This window comes from Falco punctatus (genome assembly GCF_963210335.1).
Source record: "Falco punctatus genome assembly, chromosome: 1".
NCBI lineage: Eukaryota > Metazoa > Chordata > Aves > Falconiformes > Falconidae > Falco > Falco punctatus.
In genome coordinates this window covers 106,256,536-106,263,976 of record NC_137580.1, presented here as the reverse complement: position 1 = coordinate 106,263,976, position 7,441 = coordinate 106,256,536, and the positions used below count along the sequence as shown (strand labels likewise).

At 45.1% G+C, this 7,441-nt stretch overlaps 1 protein-coding gene across 24 annotated transcripts in view; it reads right to left on the bottom strand.

Moving 5' to 3' along the window:
• Positions 1–7,441, bottom strand: part of LOC308054870 (uncharacterized protein) — a 294,524-nt gene that overhangs the window by 99,816 nt on the left and 187,267 nt on the right. For 15 of the 24 annotated variants that reach the window (XR_013924261.1, XR_013924268.1, XR_013924269.1 and 12 more), the window contains one exon: positions 1,519–2,146. The exons of the other annotated variants lie outside the window; for them this stretch is intronic. The gene's annotated coding sequence lies outside the window, so the exon portion shown is untranslated. The remainder of the gene's footprint in view (positions 1–1,518; positions 2,147–7,441) is intronic. 24 annotated transcript variants of the gene reach the window in all.

Here is a 7,441-nt window from a genome sequence, read left to right as displayed (position 1 = left end):
TCTCCAAGGGAGCTGTAACTCCCATGTCTTAGAGGACAGTGACATCTCCAGTCAGGTGATGGGAGGTCGTGCAATATCTATGGTCCTCAGATCATTCCCATTCTGGTCATGCACAACATCTCAACAGAGATGAAGGCACATTGCATTCACACTGTGCTGCACGAGGTCACAGCCTGGTCTTTTGTGACCTGGAGCCCAGAATTCTGCTAATTCTGCTAACTGCTGATCGCAATGGCAACGCACAACCTCTGCCAGAATCCCCCAGGGCTAGGGTGGATGGCATCCAGTCCCTTGTAGAAGTGTTTTGAAGACAGTAAATCATCAGACAGGACCAAACAGAAAAGCATCTAAGATTTCAGTGAGTCTTCCAAGAACATAATTTTTTTTTTAATAAACATTTGAGCAGCTTTTCTGCTCCTGCTGAGTCCAGGGAGGCCAATGCCAAGTGCAGAGAAGGCTCCATAAAACCAGATGGCCTCAGGAGTGAGAGCAGTAAGATAGCTGACTAACAGAGTCAGCTATCATCGACCCATCTCAGCTTCCCCGCACACCAATTCCTTGTTGAGAGTTTTATAGTTTGCTACTTGATCAGAACCACTCTCACTGTAGCTTTTCTTACAGCATTTTGGGTTTAGAAGATCTTGGGTTTATGTCCATGCTGGTGAGCACTGGAAGTAATTCACAGGCATGCATGGTGCTGTCCCTGCACGCTCTGCTGCAAAGCCTGCCCAGCAGCAACAAAACCCTACGCTCCTCTCCTGCACCAGAGCTGATCAATAGGTCAGCCTGAAGCCTTCCTACAGCCTTCCACCATAGCACAAGCCTCACACCCTGTTTTCTACCTGGAAATGTGCTTAAAAGCCAGATGTTTTCTCAGTGAACTCAACTGGAAATAACTTGCCTCTTAGCCTTATCTGTGAAGGCTGCAGCACCCACAAAGAGGTCACACAAGTGCCTTGATCATTCAAAGACATATGGTTTCAGAAGCTTTCTCAAACCAGAGTCTCTGAATGTATTACGTGATAGAGCCAGTTAAAAGAAGGCACTAAGTATGTTTAACAAAATATTATTAAAAGACCCCAAAAGGAACAAACAAAAAAAACTAACAACACCCCCCAACCAACCAACCAAGGACTTTTCCTTTCATACCAAATGCTTACGAAGAATTTCAAACATTACTTATGTACACATTGGAACACAAATGAAAAGATAAAAGAGAACCCCCCTGCTCTTCCCAGTTGGATTTCATTTTAACCAAAGAACAACCTCTTTTCTCATGATTAATTCTCCCTATTCCCTCTGTTACTGTAAGCTGGGGAAAGGGAAAATATCAAATCACTGCTTGCTTCACTTTGATGGCTGTATTGGTCTTACATTTATTTTGGAGGTGGATGCAAACACCATATGCAGTGCAGTAATGGGATAACAATGGATTTCCCCTATGATTTGCTGCTTCTCTCCTTGCAACGTTGAAGCTGTGGAGGCAAATCCTGAGACAACTTCATTTGTATTTCTTACCCCAAAAGGCGGTGCAGGAGCAGGTATGAAGTATCTCTGTCCTTGAAGCTACTGCTAGGATTTGCCATCTGAACTGGACAGCCTGTTGATCAGGTCCAGGGTGGTGAAAAAAACTTCTAAGAGCAAGTTCTGATCCTCTCTAGGAGGCAAGGCCAAAAGCATGCCAAACTAGGCTGGCTGGAATGGTCCCTGCCTCTGTGATTAAGGGGATTCATAAATATTCAGTGTTTCTTGGCAGCTGGGAGTGCTTCAGTTGTTCCAAGTATCTCAAGGGGGATGGGAAAGGCAGAATGAGCCTCAGTATTTCTGACACCCTGCAGAGACAATGAACCAGGGAAGGAGAGTGCTCATCTTCTTGCAGAGAAGCATTTCACGTAGGGTGATTTTAATAATTCAGCCTTCGACTGGTCTGTTTAAATGTTTAATGCCTGTGAGTTGAGCTTTAAGATCCAGCCTCCTATGAATCCAAGGAGCTGGACTCCAGTTGGGTGCTGTCTGCCTTCCTCGCCGGTGGTTTAAACATGTTCCCACGGTACGGCCCAAGTCTAAGTAAGATCACAGATTTCTTCCTTCAAAACATGAAATTCTGGTGCTCTCACACCATAGGAAGAAGATCAACCATCCCATTCTGGTTTGTGTTTGGAAAAGAAGAAAAAAGTAGTAATGATGAATAAGGATAAAAATGATTAATTACATACTGCTCGTATTAGAGATACCAACATAGACTGTAGCAAAATGGATGGAAACCACACAACAATTGTAAGCACATTGGCACAGAAAGGCGACTGGGGCCTTGGGTCAGTCTCCACCAGCTGCAAGGAAACCACGTTGTGGCTGAGGATGCTGGTCTCTCTGAGCAGCTCTGGGGCAGCAGAAGGAACATCAGGGTCTGTGAGCAGGTCCTACCAGCACAACGATCTCACTGAGTGATTGCTGCCTTGTGTGCTGGTCCTGAACCCCACCTAAGGTAATGTCCCAGCTGCTGTTGTAATCTGCAGGGAGAAAGTCCAGTTCCTTTGGCAGTGTCATCTCTCTGCTATAGCTGGGCATTTGGACTGCAAAAGAAGGTGCTTTTTCTGGATTTCTGGACAAACCCAGGATATTAGACCTCCTGCTTCCACACGGTGGAGTTAGGATGCTCAGATCTCCTTTGACCGATGCAATTTCGGCCATTCACAGAGACAGGAAACTGCCAAATGTATTTTGAGTTTGGCCAGGTTGGGAGATACCAACATTCAAGTGACCACACCAGTTTCTGCTCTCCCAGCCATTGGCATGTTGCCACCTTCAGAAACTTTCTGTCCCACAGCTAGAGTTTCCCATTAGCTTCATTCATGAGAGACCCTTCACTTCCATGTGAGATCCTGATCTTGTAAGCCCTTATCCTAAATTATCCATGAAATGTGTGGGCATGAGTTATGCATGAGATGAATTATCCATGAACTGGGTTGGCCGTCTTCTCTCTTTGTCAACTTTGTAGGTTTCTGCCAGGCACCAAAGCACAGAGTAGGCCTCATTGGTTGGGTTCCCCTCCCTCCTCCCAAAGAATCTACATTTTACACAGCGATGTACAAAACCTGGGAGATAGCTTAAGTATTCAGTGGGTCAGGACAGAAGAACAGAGGCTGCTTGAGAGTGCACAGGGTCAGCCTTTCCTGGAAGATGCAGTTTACCCATTCAGTACTTATTTATTCCTGTAAAGAGGAATAGTTCTAAGAATGACAGAGACAACTTGTCTGTCTCTGACATCACACTCCCACACCCAGGCTGGTGGTAACTGTAGTCATCTATGAAATGGAGCTTGAGATTCTCTACAACAAACACAGCAAAGTGTTAATTTTGGTGGATATCTACTACTCATTTTGACATGAAAGTCTATGATGGAGTTGTGCTACTGTTCTTGACTAAGTTTTGTCAAAGTTGTCCTGTTTGGATAAGGGAGGGGGAGACAGGATTCAGGAAACTGAGATTTCTCTAGGGGGGGGAAATGGGGATTTTTTGAGAATTCCTGACCAGCCCCATCACCTTTTTCACCACTGTGAAACACAACCCTAGCACAGCTGCAGACTGCTGCTGCCCCTCTCTCAAGCACCTCCCCACCTTTTTCACCTTCCCCATGCACCTGGAGAAGCAAGCCAAGGGTTTGGGACACTTCCTTGCCTCCAAGAAAAGACTGCCAGTGTTTTGGCAGCTGTGTGGGGAGGCTGTGCCAGGCATGGCCCTTGGAGATGTGGATCTTCAAAACTCAAGCCAAGAGCTGCAGGAGATGCCCGATGGCAAAGCACCGAGGGAGGACACAAAAGGCTGCAGAATGAGGCAGGTAGCAGGGTGTTCCCCTTGTGACAAGGCATGAACTGACTCTGAGGTAGCTTTGGAATAAAATATAAGATTATCAGTGTCCCAACATTACCAGGAGGTCGGTGGAGACATGGGGTGAGCTCAGATTCACTGACAGTCGAGGGCTGGTAAAATGGGAGGAAGGAAAGGTGTGATACTGTCAACCCAGGATATCCCTTCCACTCTTCTGGGTGCCATGGCACACTGCCAGACAAATAGACTGGCAGTTTGTACAAGGATGGCTATCCAACTCCATCCCTTTCACTCAATCCCCCCAGCATGCTAGAAATAGAGTAAAACTTCTTTCTCCGCAACCTGAAACCCAGAAATATCTCCTTTCATAAAGCATCCTATCTAGCTGCTGTTCTGTAGAAAAACACATTGAATAAAGCATCAAGTACAGGCTGTGGCAGAGCAAGTACCAAACACTATGTGAGAAAACAAAAAAACATGAAAGGGACAAGAAACCAAACAAGAGATCTCATGTGAGAGCACCTAGGAGGGAATTTGGGAGAGATTTTCACTGCTTAAGTCTAGAGACTGGAAAAATGGTGACAATTAGAAGAAATGCCCCACAAACAATAGGGTAATAAACGCAACAGGTATCAGGGGGTTTGGAATCTGCGTCACTCTTAGAGGTGTTCTTGAAAGAAATTGTTTGCACCTGGAAGCTCCCAGCCCCAGACTGACAGGGATCTTCTGAATGGGAAGTGAAACCAGTCTCAGCAGAAAAGAGGATGCTCCAGTGAAGACTGCAATGGTTTGAAGCCTAAGGAGGGACAGGACTACTCACAGGACTTCAAGGAAAACAGGACAATTAGAAAACAGGAGGAAGACCAGACAGGGGGGAAGCACAGGAAAACAGACCAGCACAACCTTGGAAAAAGGCAGGTATCTGTGAGTGAGGACTTGTGAGGAAGAAATGATGAGCCTGCTATTGATTAGGGACCAAAGAACAGAAGGCTGTGGTGTCTGTCAGGGTGTTAAAAAATGGGGGAAAAAAAGACAAAAGAAAAAAGATAAGTTTAAGTTAAAAGCTATTGATTATCCTTTGCCTTGGGACAGTAACAGTGGCAAAATCCCACAGGAATTGATTGCAGGTACCAGCACCAAGCTGTAAGGTGTTCAAAGAGAAGAGACTCGAGTGATTGTCGGAGGCTGCTCTTGCAGTTAGCCAAGTACACCAAAAGGATGCAATCCAACAGGCTCACCATGTGCCAATGCCATGTGAAAGGTTTGAGGGCGCTAAGCTATTCAAGGTACAAGAATTATTTCCAGAGAGTAAATTCCTCCTGGTTAGGTTTGGGTGTTGCATGCTGAGATTAAAGCCAACAAATCTCAGAAAAGTGCTGTAAGAAAAAGAGGGACCCATAGAGAGATGACGAGAATCACATCATCACCGTATCCACCTCCACAACATAGGGAGTGGAATCAGACTAGCAAGGATAGACCAGAAGACTAGGATGGGTTGGGCTGATGAAAATAAAAGTTGTTTGGGGACGGACTCTGCAATGAGTTGGTAGGTTGTGCTGGAGACTGGGTTTAGAACTCCTCAGTCAGAATGGGACCGAGTCATCACGGAGGCTTTAATTTTTGAGGCACAGATTGCAGAGCAAATGTTGCTTATTGCAGGCACCACTTATTCCTGCGCATGATAATAAACAGACTTTGTCTCCAAATGGTTACTGATCCAGGAAGACACAAGGCTATTTCAGTAGTATTTCAGTGAATGTGAAGTCATTACAGAAAAGGTTGACCTAGAAAACAAACATGGGTCCAGTGATCAGAAGTTGATGACATTTAAATTAAATGGAAGGAGATATTAAAACAGGTCAGTAGCTGAAGCTATATGCAATGAATTAGCATACAAAATTACCAACATGGCAACAAGGAATTTTACTGCATGTAACAAAACTGGGAGTGGAAACATATGCCTGGAGTTTACCAAATAGAGCACCCACGCTTAAGGAAATGGGGCAAGAGTAATTGTGACTGCTAAAGAGCCTTTATTCTGACCTCAAGAGTACACTTCGATTTCTAGCCAATTTTTAAGGTGAGCAGAGAACAGAGTCCAATATAATATGCTTTTATGGAGAATAGGTCATGCCATGTTGGCTGTGCAAACACATCACCCAGTGGCCACAACCGTACCCAAGGCTACACTCTACAAACAGGATCCCAACAACAAGCCAAAAATCAGACAGGGCTTGAATCAACAGCCAATATTTCCTCCACTGAGAAGCCCAGGAGCAAAAATCGCCTTCAAAGAGTTGGTACCCTTCGGAGACAGGCACTCAGGATTGCTACTCCTGTGATGAAAATGAGATTTCTCTGAAAGACCTTGAACTGACCCGTAAGGACATCAGTCCAAATCTAGTGACACTAACTGGCATCCTTCTTAGAAAAGGGGACCAATTCTTTTAGGCATGAAAAGCCTGGTCTGTCTAATCCATGTGGGCATCAGCACCAACTCTGCAGTGCAGGAGGTGAATTCGATGAGTACATATGGAGTTCCTCAAACAATGACCAAGGGACTCATATCTTTGGCATATCCCTTGATGAAATTGGCACAGAGAGACATATGGGATTTAGGAAGATTGCTGACTCCCCAATGCTGAAAGGAATCTATTTCTCCTGTGGGAAAAATTAGGTGACCTTGAGAAACAGCAGTTGCACAAAATCTCCTGTAAAAGGAGCTTCTGCTCTAAGGGGAGCTCACCCATTGGAAACAAGCAAGGGGGAGAAAGGCAGGGATGAACTTGTCCATCATGGGCTGATGATAAATCTCTGATGTAATGTGGCTCTGAAAAAAGGGCAAATACCATAGCAGAAGGTGTCAAAGGAGATATTCCCTTTAGAGAAAGGAGACTGCTTCTGTCATCACACAAAGCCCTGAGGAGGCCTTGTTTGGAGCACCATTATGACTGCAATCAACCATGTTCAACAGAGATTAATTGAAAACAGAAGAAGTGGGGGAATGGGTGGGATGAAGATTCTTCCTTGTGGATCTGCAAGAGTTTGGCAAAAAGTAGACTCCAAAGGGAGGGGACAGAACTGCTGCCTGAATAGCTGAGAGAGGAACATTTTGGGGAGCAGGCAGAAGAGTGATTTGAGGTTGGCATTAGCAGAGATGGAGATAAAAAGCCCAAGGACGTCATTCAGCTGGAATTAGAGGATCCTTCACCATGAAAAGAGCAAAGCTGTGGCACACCTTCCAATTCAGGTTAGCAAGGGATAAGAAACTGAGCAAGAAACTAGATCTGTTTAGGAAGGGGAGGATGTTGCTGTTATCTCTCATTGAGGGGAATTTCAGGTTGATGGCTAGGAGATCCTGATCAGCACGCAGTCCCTCTACCCCTGAAACAGCCAGTTGCAAGATGCCTCTTTTTTAACAGTAATGCTGTCATGTTGGCATATATATTTGGGGGTGTGCCTCCTTCTGTGCTCTAACTGGCTTGAAATTTGCTCAGTATTCTAGATTTTCTCATCCTGAAAGGCAGGCTTGTTTCTGAGATCTTGAAAACTGGAGCAGACATCTCCTTCTTTCCCAAGATCAAAACCAGAGACCTGTTACCATACCAGCTGG